Source organism: Galleria mellonella, unplaced genomic scaffold (assembly GCF_026898425.1).
Source record: "Galleria mellonella isolate WM207_F2 unplaced genomic scaffold, CSIRO_AGI_GalMel_v1 utg40, whole genome shotgun sequence".
Classification (NCBI taxonomy): Eukaryota; Metazoa; Arthropoda; class Insecta; order Lepidoptera; family Pyralidae; genus Galleria; species Galleria mellonella.
Genome location: NW_026442094.1, coordinates 6,507,519 through 6,522,736, shown reverse-complemented (window position 1 = coordinate 6,522,736; position 15,218 = coordinate 6,507,519). Strand labels below are relative to the sequence as shown.

General features: G+C 35.4%; 1 protein-coding gene across 1 annotated transcript in view; it reads right to left on the bottom strand.

The window, feature by feature from the left end:
* The window catches only part of LOC113520278 (IDLSRF-like peptide), a 144,214-nt gene extending 142,256 nt beyond the window's left edge, over positions 1–1,958 (bottom strand). Inside the window, exon 1 of the mRNA XM_052898029.1 lies at positions 1,799–1,958. The gene's annotated coding sequence lies outside the window, so the exon portion shown is untranslated. The remainder of the gene's footprint in view (positions 1–1,798) is intronic.
* Between the last annotated feature and the right edge of the window lie 13,260 nt (positions 1,959–15,218).

Sequence of the window (15,218 nt, the reverse complement as noted above, 5' to 3'; positions counted from 1 at the left end):
TCATGGGTGAAACAGTATACTCTATTATATCCATGGTACTGCTCATATCTACAGGCGACGATTACCACATTCCATCAGGTGGGCCGTCAGCTTGTTTGTTATTTTAAGTTGCATAAAAAGAGATATAACTAAGTTTTTTGGTTTAAATAACTCTGATGTGCTATTTGTGATTGACACAAATTTATAAAAAAAAAGTAATGAGTTAAGTTTCTCGTCCGTTCTTCTCAGTTGAAATTGTATTCCGAATGAGCGATACAATTAAACAAAATTACAATTCAAATATGATTATAACAAAAATTTACTTGAATTATAATTCTACAACCTAGAATATATAATAAATTACCTAAATCTCTCACAGACATTTTTTTTTTATACAGCTTAGAATAGCAAACAAGCTGACGGCCCACCTGATGGAAAGTGGTAATCGTCGCCTATAGACATGAGCAGTACCTAGCATGGATATAACAGACTATACTGTTTCGCCCATGATACCCCCCCATGCGTTGCCATTCCTGAGAACTCAGGTGTTATTCCTCTGTACCCTGTAAATTCACGCCATATCCTATCCTTCAAACCGAAATACAGTCATGCAAACACAACTGCTTCACGGTAGAAACACGAATAGGACAGAGGTACCCAAGCAATCGACTTTTGTACAAAGTCTCCCTCTGGTTATATAAAAAATTACAAAACTAAACCGTATAAATACCTAGTGAACAAAATATATTATTCAATTGACGATTTCCTCGGAGATAAATATAATAAATTTCTTTTATCTATGCTTTTTATACTTTAAATGCCATTATTGTATTTCTTTTGTTTTTCATATATATACGTTTGTAAATTTGTATACCCCGACGTGTGAGGTTAATCATAGAGGACTTATCTTCTTTTACCATCCATTGTTATCTACCTATGTATCACAATATAAATAAATGAAACGAAATTAAATAAAACCTAGCGCTTTAACGGCTTAACCGATAGTCGTGAAATTTGGCATGCGAAGCATTTAATTTTTGTACCAGGCAATCATAAAATTTTGAACATACGGACAAAATTGATATACATACATACATACGTATTCATCATGCCTGTCTCCCATTAGGGTAGGCAGAAACAATGGAAAATTGATATTAAAACTAATATTCTATAATCAATCCAAGCGACGGCGGTAGGCTCGCCTCCTGCCATGTAGGAATATAATATCGTCATAGTCGTAGAATACTGACGGATCTGACAAATATTACATATATAGATCCGTCAGTATTCTACGACTATGACGATATGCACGGCGAAATTTGGGCATATCGAGAGTTACGTTCACCACAACCTTAGCAGTCGACAAATACTTCGAGTCGGAAACATTAAAGAACTTTTAAAGACTTCATACTGTACAATCAATCGTAAATTTACGCTCTTTAACACATATTGTGTAGAAGAGGAAAATTTAAGGTTTGCCTCCGTTTTTAGTATTCTAATCTAAATAAAATACGTATACCGAACAGCGTTGCTTTCCCCCTACAAAGGTTTCACTACGTGTGAATTGAACGATGCCATCAAAGCCTACTTGTTGATTATGTGCGCAACACGTAGCACTTTCCTTTGTTATAGAAAGCCTTTTTTTTGTTATATAAAAAATCAATTTCCTTGGCCCTATAAAAATAGTTGATGTCAATAAAAAAAAAAAAAGAAATTCGAATAGTCCACGATAATGTTTAAAAAACGAAATCTATTCGAAATTTAATTATCGAAATTGACACATAATAATTTGTTCGTAATTTAAAAAATAAGTACTCACCTTTTAGTAGTGGTGACGGGAATACACGCGAACGAATTTTGTCACTGTTTTATTCAAAAAAACATTAAATTAAATAATATTCTAATTATTCGACGATCGTGGCCGCGGATGTGCTCCCCTACGCGGCTAGAGCCAGACTGCTACAAGAACGGCTACTTTCGCAGTTTTACCTGTTACTTTGTTACTCTGTAGGGCGGGGGTTGTAGGGATGTCTGAAACAGAACAGTATCACGAAATACGACTATTGTAATAACAGGTTATTTGTTTTTATAGATATTAAGTTGAAATATACGCCGTATAGATATGACATATGGATCTGATAAATGCTTACCCAGCTTCGAACGTAAGTTATAGCGTATTTTGAAATCTCTTTTTCTTTTATTGTATATTATTCAACTATCTTCCTAATGCTCCATTAGGAATGTCTATCGTACATTTTTACGGTTGTTTATGGAATATGCAGAATAAACTAAGTGTCGTAAACCTCTTTCCTTACCTATATCACTTGACTCGTTACCATTATGGACAATTTTTAATTATTAAAGTTTATATTAATGTTGTTTCCATACTAATTTTGTCAAATAAATCGAAAAAAAATAGAGAAAAATCTACATGTATTTTTTTTTTCGAAAAAGATACATTATTGTTAATTTAACATTTAACACATTTTAATAATCGATAAATTGTAACTTTTTTTTAAGTTATATACGCAATAATTATTTTTTTAATTAATTAGATACCTAACTAATATATTGTGAATCGGTAATAGTTATAAAATAGTACAATAAATACGAATAAAACATAGTCACGCCATATGGTAACTCACTAGCCATATTTTCATTCCGTACACGTCACGATTTCCACCCTGTAATACATTTTCAGCGCTTCCCCTCTCTTTCATTCACATTGAGTCCTTAAGAGTTATGAATAGGTTAGAAAGAGATAGGTATACGTTGTTAGTTAATGAGCCTACGCTTGTCATGGGAACATGTTGGTGTTTTGAGGGGTTGTAAAGCATGGCATTGTACTTACGGCTTAATTAATTAATTATGTAAGTATTTGTATATTTGCAGAGTCTTATTGTTGAATGTAATATGAGATTTATTGCTTTCATTCCCTTTTTATAGGTACTGAGATAATTCGTACTATGTGGAAATAAAAAAACTTAAAAAAAACTACCCATAACTCCTGGCTTTGCATGCGTGAATTAAGATGCAAAGTTAAATGTGGTAATCTAGTATAATATAATACAAATAATAGCTACATTTCCGAACCGATACGGCATCGTCACCTTCTAGAAAAGAGCATTTTCCATTTTAAAAGGCCGACAGTACATCTGCAATGCTTTTGGTGTTACGGATGGTCATGGACGCCGTATAGTACAGTAACTTACCATCAGGTGAGCCGCATGCTCGTTTGCCCCCTGTGTTTAAAAAGAAAAATATGATAAATGATATAAAAAATAAATAAATTGGTCAAAACAGAATATTAGTGTTTTGCTCTTTTGAGGGCAAAACAATAAGCTGAGTTGTGACCATTTTGTGTTACTGTGGCACACGCATGAAGGGACCCTACGGTACCTCTGTCCCATTCGTTTTTCAACCGTGAAGCAGTGTTGTGGGGTGGTGTGTGTTTGCTTAGCTGTGTTTCAGTTTAAAGGGTGAGATATGGCAGTGAATTTACAGGGTACAGAGAAATAACACCTGCATCCTTAGGAATGGTAACGCATGGGGGGGGATATCATGGGCGTAACAGTATACTCTGTTATGTCCATGGTACTGCTCATGTCTATAGGTGACGGTTACCATTTGCCATCAGATGGGCTGTCAACTTATTTACTATTCTAAGTTGTATATTTAAAAATTACTTTTATTCACACAATCTTTAATTATATAATGTTTTAATTAATTATATTATTTGAAACGAAGAACCCATTGAAATATATATATATATATATATATATATATATATATATATATATATATATATATATATATATATATATATATATTAACACCCATTAAAATATGTCTACAGGCATTAATGATGCCATCATGTATTCTCTACTCAGTCAACCGTTACGCTAACCAGAGAGAGTGAATATACTTATAGAATAACATATTAATATAAATTAAACATACATAAATAAATATAAGTAATACATATGAATATAATAAATATATAAGTCATGGTTAATCCTACAATTCCCAAAGAGGGTTGACGTCAGGCCGGTGGCCGGTCGTATAACTAAAAACCAAATCTTTTTGTAATATAGATAAAATCATATTACGCCGACCCCAAATGATTGGGATAAGGGTAGGAAGATGATGATGATGATGGTTAATCATACAATAGTAAGGATTGAAGCTCTTCTTTTTTGTAATAATTTGAAATAATATTCACGAAGGCACTTTTTGATATCAATTATATTTTTTAATATTGTCAATTACTCTACCAACCCCATTGTTTCAATTCACCCCGCAACATAAAGTGTTACCAGCAAGAAAGGACACAATTACGTATCTCAAATGTCTAAAACTTTTCGAAAATGATACAAAAGATAATACGAACAATGTGCAACAACGTCGCGAAATGTGTTATCGAAAGGGCAACAAAAAACTTGTGCGTGAGGTTTCTACACAGAATTATACTTTGGAACTTATGTTTGTACTTTAACGCTAATTTAGGCTTTGCACTATAAATATTTCAATATAAAGAGTGCCATCATAATAAAAAAATAAAAATAAAAAAAATCATCATGACAACCTTTAACTGTTTACTGCTAAACATAAGTCTCCCCGTATTTTTTTGGATGTTGCCAGCAATTGCCACGCTTAGCGGGCGGATTGGCAACCGTAGTTAGGCTTTGTTGATGTTTTACGAGGGACGCTGCTGCCCATCTCTCTACCATTAAGTTTTTTTTTTCTTTTTTTTTATACCACTTAGGTGGCAAACAAGCATACGGCCCACCTGATGGTAAGCGGTTACCGTAGCCTATGAACGCCTACAATACCAGAGGTATTACGCGCGCGTTGCCGACCCTGAAGAGACCTCTTTACCCCCCTTTTGAAGAATCATTAAGTTCTTTTAATCGCCTCTTACGACACCCACAGGAAAGGAAGGGGTGGTCCATTCTATGCCGGGGCACACACGGCGTATTTTTTTTTTGTTTCATCATATCATCGTCATCATATCAGCTTTTAATTGTCCACTGCTAAACATAAGTCTCCCCCTTGGGTGTATGTGTGTGTGGGGGGAAGTTGCGAGTAGTTTCTACGCTTAGCAGGCGAATTAACAACCGTAGTTTTTTTTGGCTTTGGAGATATTTTAAAAGGGACGCTGCTGTCCATCTTTCGCTCTTTCTTAGTCGCCTCTTACGACACTCACAGGAGAAGAGAGGATGACCTATACTGTGCCGGGAGCAGACGGCTTTTTTATTTTTATTGCCTCATAAATCCGTCAATTACAAACCGATTTGGAAAATTATTTTTTTTATCTGAAAGTTTATTTTTATTTTTTTTATACCACTGAGGTGACAATCAAGCATACAATCCACTTGATGGTAAGTGGTTACTGTAGCCTATGAACGCCTGCAATACCAGGGGTATTTTTTTTTATTGGATGAAAATGGAATAGTAACCCCGCCTGCGCTAACGGAATACGCTGGCGTGTTCACCACAGCGCGCACCAGTGAATGATGATCGATGAGGATGAAAACAGGCCAGTTAGCCTATCATGATGAATTCATCTTGAAGTAATCATGATAGTTTCCAGGGGGAACCGCGAGGAGGTCGACCTAGTTGGGTATATTGCTAGCAATGGGATTCTTAGTATCCATTACTAACAATCCCTTTCCCCCCAATACCAGGGGTATTACGCGCGCGTTGCTGACCCTGAAGAAACCTCTTTACCCCCCTTTTGAATAACCCCATGCTGTACTCTCTTGGGAAAACCTCGGCAGGGAGCTCACTCCATAACCTGAGCGTTCGTGAGAGAAAACATTTCTGAAATCGCGTTGTACGAGACCATTTAGGCTGCAGGGTATGAGGGTGAACTCCCTGTCGATGGCGAGCCGTACGATATGTTTACAGATTGGTCCCATAGGAAATTTATGAAAAACGGTTTAGTAGTTTAGTTTTGATATTGAAATAACTGGTAACAACATGAATATGGTAAAAAAATTTGGTAAATATTGGTAAAATAACAATTAAAGTTGGTTTTGTTTTTCTGGAACACTTAAATTATATAGTTAATAGAGTACTGATTATTATTGCAATTTTTACCTGAATAATTGTTATGTTTTTTGTATACTGTAATTGTATTTTATAAAGTAATTATTATTATTTATTAATTAATCTATACTTATAATAAATCTGTAGAGAGGTCAATTCTGTAAATGAAATATATTTCCAAAATAACTATCAGGGGTGATTAGTGATCGGTACTGATGCCAAAAATGCAATCAGTAAAATTGTTGTCGGTCTGTCTGTATGTTCGTTATAGAAACAAAAACTACTCGATGAATTTTAACGAAACTTGGTATAATTATTCTTCATACTTCTGGGCAGGTTGTAGTATACTTTTCATCACGCTACGGTCAATAGGAGCAGAGCAGTGAAGGGAAATGTTGGGGAAACGGGAGAAGTTACTCAATTTTTAAGCTTCCGTCGCGTGTGCATCCTTAATGGCTACTTTTTAAAATGTAAAAATGTCCACCCGTGCGACGCCAGGACGGGCCGCTAGTATTTTATATAATTAATAATTTGCGTACCTCATGATGGTGAAATATAGCGCACGGGGGAGAAAGGGATTGTTAGCAATGGAGTTCGACATTGCTAGCAATATGCCCTATCAGGTCGACCTCCACGTGGTTCCCCCTGGAAACCATCGTGAACAATTCTTGTTGAATTCATCACGATGGGCTAACTGACCTGCTTCATCCTCATCTATCATCCCTCACTGGTGCCCCGCCGGTGTATACCAATAGCGCGGGTGGGGTTACCATTCCATTATCACCCATTAAAAAATATATATATATAGCGCAAGACATTTCTACAATATCAAACTTATAACTATAGCTATGTTTATGTAAATAAATGATTGATTGATTGGTAAAAATGCACATCAGCCAAGAGTATTGGCTGATTACTCGCTTTGACTGATTTCTCATACACGTACGCTCGGTCTTGAGGTTTCTTTATGCTTTTTAAATGTCACAACAAAATAACATTCTCGACGTTCTCAAATACTAGTGCGCAACGAATGCCGAATACTGAAACGGACTGCACTTTCCTATGTCCATATTTATCTTCGTTTATTCGCAAATGCTCGTGATATTTTAACTTGAAATGCTCTTTGTACTAGCTGCAGAAGGTTTATTTTGTTACAACTTCAGTCCTGAGTACCAACTAAGAAGTTTATAACTACAAAAATAGTACTTATTCTAATATGCTCGGTGAAATGTGGATGTGCTGAGTATTACGTTCTTTACTTCTTTTTTTGTATTTTATTTGTACTTTTTACTTTAGTCGTAAGTAGTAAAGTAAGTAAGTACTTTTCTGTCTTTTTTTTATATGTATTTGTCTTTTTTTCTGTCCATTTTATTGATATATATATATTGGGTGTTAATGGTGCTTTGTGTAGGCATCCCGTACCCGTTAAGGTATGGGTGACAGGAAGCCTTTTTTGATGAATGCACTATTTTAGTTGGGGCACAATACTGTTGTGTCCCAACTAAAATAGTGGTCAAGGTATATATATATATATATATATATATATATATATATATATATATATATATATATATATATATATATATATATATATATAATGATAAACCGATCATTGGATATTCATGCAGTATTTGAAACACGGTATATATATATATATATATATATATATATATATATATATATATATATATACCGTGTTTCAAATACTGCATGAATATCCAATGATCGGTTTATCAGTTAAGGCGCATTATATTTATTAACCGAGACAAAGAGTAGCTGATGTCCTTCTCCATCCCATATAGTATTTTTATTCAAAATTTCATGGTGATTTGTGAAACCGTTATGAGGTAATAAACAAACAAATAAACTCATTTTCTAATTTATTATATTAGTAAGGATAAAGGATTATTTCAGTGGAAAGCTTTGTTTACCAAATGGGAGAAAAAAATACATTTTACATACATGTCGGTTTGTAAATCACCTTAATCTAGGATTCCACGTTGGGAGTCCTCTGCTAATAACGGTATGCCACAGACACTGATAGGAATAGATATCGCAAATGCATATAAATAACGTCCCATTAGATTTTTTTAAGAGAGACGCTTATTGTTAGTAATGCGGACTACCAGTCCCATTGCTAGCAATATACCCCGTCAGGTCGACCTCCGTCTGGTTCCCCTGGAAACCATCGTGTTGAATTCCAGATGTATTTATCAAAATAGGCTAACTGACCTGCTCTTTCATTTTCATTTATCATGCCCCACTGGTGCCCTGCTGGTATATACCGATAGCGCAGGCGGGGTTATCATTTTATTATCATCCATTAAAAAGAACCCCTATCCATGCACATATGATTAATAAAGTAGATCTGCTTTTGATGGAACATTTTTATGGAAACATTCTATCTATATAATCTAAGCGAATATTAAATTATTTTTGTTTGATAACTTCAACAACACTTCAATATATGGTAAGATTTTTGTTTACATTTAGATTAAAACAAAGAAAGAAAATTTATATTTATTTATCTCCATCTATGCGCTCCAAATCCATGTCTCTGTGTGGGCGCTGGCATTTTGTTTTGTTGTTTGAATCGGGAAACCCCGCCAGAATTGTAATGTAGGTACAAAGCCTACATAATACTAGTTATGTAAGTTGGGTGGGCGTACATTAACATCTATTTGGTAGCTTGTTTGTTTTCATTATATGCCATTAATTTAATGATGTTTCACACTTGCCTTTAGGGTTGAAACTCAGTTTTCTTTACTATACAACAGAAAGGACCGTATCTTTCAGAATTTATTTTATTGTAATATAATAACATAAAAGATTAAGTTTGCAAAGTCTTTGTTAAGGGTTATAACAAGAGAGAACGGAGCGCGAATAGTGGACTAAATACTGGATATGACAAAGATTTAATACATTTATATACATAGTTTACATGTACAGGTTATACAAATATATACATATATATTAAAAAAAATCCTCCGTTTTATACACAGTTATTAATAATACAGACAAGAAGGATGTCGCAAGAAAAATAGCGACAGAAAACAAACAAAATAAAAAAAAAAACCATAACAGATCGACTTCAATTGTGACAAGCTACTTATTTTGATTTAAAAACTAAACTATTAGACAGATTTACTTACATTACTTGCATACACCCACTCGAACTTACTTACTTTGCTTTAGAATTATAATTTTCGTTTATATGATTAAAATCTGTTATTGGCTATGTTTATAAGAGACTTAGCATGTAAGTTCTTTTTTGTGGATTTTGTATTAATTAATTAAATAATTAAATTAAATACTTTAGTGTAATTTCTATAAGCCCAATCTATATAGTATGATAGGACGTAAGTATATCCCTTCAGATAAAAAAAGAATTTTGCAAATTAGTTTCAAATTGAAGGCGTCATGGGACAATGGGCGTAACGGACATAAAAAATATACAACCGAATTGAGAACCTCCTTCTTTTTGAAGTCGGTAGATAATACAAAAGTAATGTTTTTTTTTATACAACTTAGAATGGCAAACAAGCTGACGGCCCACCTGATGGAAAGTAGTAACCGTCGCCTATAGACATGAGCAGCATCATGGACATAACAGAGTATACTGTCAGAGTATATCGCCCATGATACCCCCCCCCCCCATGCGGTACCATTTTTGAGGACTCAGATGTTATACCTCTGTACCCTGTAAATTCACGCCATATCCCACCCTTCAAACCGAAACACAGCCATGCAAACACAACTGCTTCACGGTTGAAACACGAATAGGACAGAGGTACCCAAGCAATCGACTTTTGTACAAAGTCTCCCTCTGGTCATCCTTGGGATCCTTGTCATATATTGGGACTGGTTGTCCATATTACTAATAACCCCTTCCCCCCATATCTTGGTATTTAGCTGTCATGAGGTACTTATTATTTCAATCCTTAACTGTCCACTGTTGGCCTAATATACTAAACCTTATAAGCTCATAATAAGCCTTTCCCAGAAGGGGAGTTTTGCCAATTGTTACCACGCTTAGCTGGCGGGTTGGTAACCGCAGTTAGGCTTTAAGAGGGACGCTGCTGCTCATCTCTCGTCCTCGCTTCGTCACCTCTTACGACATCCACGGGAAAGAAAGGTGTCGCCCATTCTATGCCGGGGCATACACGTCATGAGCTGCTTGCCACCCTACAAATCGTAACACCTATATTAGTACAGTTGCTTAGCGAAAAAATAATATTTTGTAGTGATTTTATTTCCAAAAAGTTTCGAATGCCATCTTTCTTATCGGTAATGACGCCGATGGCGACAACAGCTCGCGCTTAGCGGGCCGAGGCACGCAGTCAGGCTCGTGCTCACGTCACAGTCGCTCAGGACTAAGGATCACGAATTGATTCCAAAACTAGTCGAGTTTTTTTCGATCTATAGTAATTACACGCAAGTTAAACCGGTAGTTATTACTTACATTAAAATATTTTGTAGTGCATTATTTGCACAAATTGGTGTAAATTGCTTTTATGTTACAATGCGTAAAATTGCGCTTCCCTGCGTAAGAAGCGGAGTAATACCAACGCCATCCTGAACATGATTGCGAGTAGGTTGGATTGCCCTGACATTGGTCCTTGTTGTGTCCATACCGTAGGTAGCGGATACCACCAAAAAATGCATTCCCAAGGAGACTTGACGTTAGGTTAGGCAGGTCGTTAAAATTAAAACCTTGACTATGAATAAAAATATATTACACCGAATAATTGGAATAAAGACAGGAAGATGGCGATAGTTAATTTTATACTTTCGCTAGTATAGTATTATATTATCTGTGCTTTCGCGTTATTTACACATATTTTAAATACACTATCAGGACTAAAAGCGGTGAAAATTTTTTTGCTGGTACCTGCAAAAGGTACTGTTTAATACCTATATACCTGCTTCTTTATTGCCGACGTTCCGACGTGGTTTCCATCACGTCGTAATTACGACGTATTAAATTTTTCATCGCGTTAAGTCACGATAGTGTATTTAGAATAAGATGACGAAATACGTACCGATTTTTTTTATTAAAAAAATATATACAATCTCTCACATTCTTGAAGACCTTTATGTTCATATTTCACGCTCGCGTAATCTCCGTAACTCAAATTGGTCAAAGTGAATGAACCAATTGTGATGTAAATCAGGTAAAATCCTCGGTAACCTACATTCACCAACTATCGGGAAACCACTGACCGAGTAATTTCAAATTTTCACAGTGAAATAACTGAAATATAGAACGTTTATTTTATATTTAACTACGACTATTTAAATTGCAAACTAGCTGAGCTAACAGACTTCGAACGTTGTGTCATAAGCTGACAGTTTGGACGGAAAAATAATGGGAGTTTTACATTTTTAGGAGCAATTTTTTCACCTATCTATATTTACGCTAAATCCCTTGCGGGTAGACAGAGAGAACTAAGGATCTCTATCCTTACATACATCTCTTGTTTTCTACACTTTCATAATTTCTCTCGGTTCTGAAAATTCTTAACTTCTTCTTCGGAAAGAACCTGATATGTCTGATCATAATAGGATCTAGGTCTCCACCGATACATGCATTCATCCATATTCGTGTTGTGTGTTTGTATTATCGACTTTTTATCTGGCATTCTATCCAAATGCCCGAAGTACTAGCATTTTTCTCTTCAACACTCCTTTACGGACGTTAACAAATATTTTTTTATGCAACTTAGAATGGCAAACAAGCGGACGACCCATCTGATGGAAAGTGGTAACCGTCGCCTATAGACATGAGCAGTACCATGGACATAACAGTACACACACATGTTTCGCCCATGATACCCCCCATGCATTGCCATTCCTGACGACTCAGGTGTTATTCCTCTGTACCCTGTAAATTCACTACTTCCATATATTCCACACTTTAAACTGAAATACAGCCATGCAAACACAACTGCTTCACGATAGAAACATACTTGAGACGAAAGTGCCTAAGCAAACGACTTTTGTATAAAGTTCTATAAATAAAAAAAATTATTTGCTCTAGTCAGCAGAACTTTCCTCGGGAATATAAAAAAAACATGTTACCATTTTTACGAGAAACGCTAACACATAAATACACAAGCAGATCAAATATCACAAAATTAAAATGGGATCTACACAGCAGTAAATAATTTTAAGATCGTGTTTTACAAAAAAATCGTCTTCAATCGTGACAAAATCAGTTATTTTTATTAAAAAAGTAAACCATTATTAATATAATTTCTTTGTGATGAAATTTTATATGTTTTCAAATAAAGAGAAAGTATTTTCGGAGTCGGTTTATAAGTGACGAAGTTTTTTATAATAGGTGATAATGGAATGGTAACCCCGCCTGCGCTATCGGGATACGTTGGCGGGGCACCAGTGAGGGATGATAGGTGAGAATGAAAAGGTAGGTCAATTAGCCCATCATGACGAATTCCACCAAAATTAACCACGATGGTTTCCAGGGAGAACCATGTGGTGGTGAACCTGATAGGGTGTATTGCTAGCAATGGGTCAATTAGACCCCATTACTAACAATTCCTTTCCCCCCTAACTGCCGGAGTTATGATGTAAATAAAAACTAGCGAATTAAGAACTTCTTACTTTTTTGAAGTCGACTAAATAAATATTATATCTAGATACACAAATACACAAAAATATGTAAAAAATCAAAATGTGTAAATATTTAGTATAAAAATATCTAAACGCCCCAAAATGCGTAACATACGAGTAAAAAATCCTGAATTGAGAGCGTTCTTATTTTAGAAATTATTAAAAAAGAATTTTTGTTTGTTGTCAAGTCCATAACTGTAATAATTTAGCCAATTATTTTAATAATTAATCTTCGTAACAGTCCAATTAAAATTTTTAAAGGAAAAGAAAATTTGGAATTTAGACATGAAAACATCTATTGAGTCGTCACTTAAGAACGGCTGGCAAACTTTGGCTGTTATTATAAGACATTTGTCGCAGTCCAATTAAAATTGCTAGGAAAAATAAATAAAAATAATATTCCGAATGTTCAAAAACTTGTTTATTAATTAATTAACTTTTTTATTCATAACAACACTGAATAAATACAATTGTTAATATTGATCCTTACCAATAAATGTGAAAGTGTGTTTGTTACCTTAAAACAGGTCATCCAAACTCTATTCATTTATTTATTTACAAGAAAGATGGTAAATGTACAGAATATGAATTTTAGTATACATACATACATACATACCAGAGGAAGACTTTGTACAAAAGTCGATTGCTTGGATACCTCTGTCCCATTCGTGTTTCAACCGTGAAGCAGTTGTATTTGCATGGCTGTGTTTCGGTTTGAAGGGTCCGTGGCGTGAATTTACTGGGTACAGAGGAATAACACCTGAGTCCTCAGGAATAGCAACGCATGGGGAGTATCATGGGCGAAACAGTATACTCTGTTATGTCTATAGGTGACGGTTACCACTTCCCATCAGGTGGACCGTCAGCTTGTTTGCCATTCTAAAAAACATACAGTAGTACGCAGACAGAACTGCTTTACAGCTAAAACACGAGTGGGACAGAGATATCCAAGCAGATGGTTATTGTACAAAGTCCTTCTTCTGGTTAATATTTTAATTATTTAGTCAATTAGAATTAGATAAGTATCTTTATAAATATATTTTTATACCACTGAGGTGGCAAACAAGCATACGGCCCCCTAATAGTAAGCGGTTACCGTAGCCTATGAACGCTTGCAATACCAGGAGTATTACACACGCGTTACCGCCCATAAAAAACCTCTTTACCCCTTTTTTGAAGAACCCCATGAAGTATTGTATATATTATTATTTATTTATTTATTCTTTATTAATCACATAAAAAAAAAATTTGGTACAGAAGCCGATTTTAATGCTATACTGTACAGCATTCTCTCCCAGTCAATCTTTGGGAAAACAGAAATGCAATTATGCTGTGAAAAATAATTCATGCTCATGTATTTGTTACTAGCTTTTACCTGCGACAGTGTCCGCGTGATTGGTATATGTTTACTGACGAGACTGTAGTCTATATCTTTCTCCATCCCTTATAGTAAGTGTGTATTAAATTTCATAATGATTGGTTGAGCTGGGCACTATAAAGTAACAGACAAACTCACTTTCACATTCTTGACATTAGTAAGGATTTTCTTTAAATACCTCCAACCGTTTGAATGCACTCAATTGGAGGTATTTAAAGAAAACATGAAAAGTATGCCATGTGTGCTCCAGCATAGAATAGGCCACACCTTCCTTTCCCGTTCGTGTCGTAAGCGACTATGGAAGAGCAAAGAATGAACAGCAGCGTCCCACTTAAAACATGTCCAAATCCAAATTGCGGTTCCCGATCTACCTGTTAAGCGTGATAACAACTGCCAAACCCCCCAAAAAGGTAAGCTTCAGCAGTGGACAATTAAAGGCTGATATGCTGATGATAAGAACGTTAAAGAAGAAGTAGGAGCTGCTGGCAAAATTTTCAATGCCCCTGAACGAGATTAAACATGACGTAGGCGCCATCTGCCGTGATTATAGGCTAACCACCGACAGTTCTACGACGCAGCCGGAATACAAAATTATTGGTGCAATCTAGCCAACGTGTTTAAAATGCTTAGCTTGCATTTGGAAATCTGTAAATCTAATAAAATTGACGACTTGTAACTGTCTTCAAATAGGAGAAGTTTAGGTTGTTAATAGCCATCCTATTTTTGAGGTACCATTTTTTAAATCGATTTCTAAATTTAAATTTAATATAAAATTAATTTTAATTATGTAAAAAAATAATATTAAATTTGAATTACTCTTGCGCCACCTACCCATTTCTATAGGGAAGAAAGGTATTGTTACGAATGAGGTCTTAGAGCCCCATTGCTAGCAAAATACCCTCACAGGTCGACTCCCACGCGGTTCCCCCTGGCAACCATCATGCTTAATTCTTGTCGAATTCATCATGGTGGGCCAACTGACCTGCATTCATTCTCACCTATCATCTTCCACTGGTACCCCGTCGGTTTATACCGATAGCGCGGGCGGGGTTACCATTCCATTTTCACTGATGAAAAAAAAACCCACTTTTATATTTTTTTATACCACTGAGGAGGCAAACAAGCATACGGCCCACCTAATGATAAGCGGTTACCGTAACTTATAAACACCTGCAAT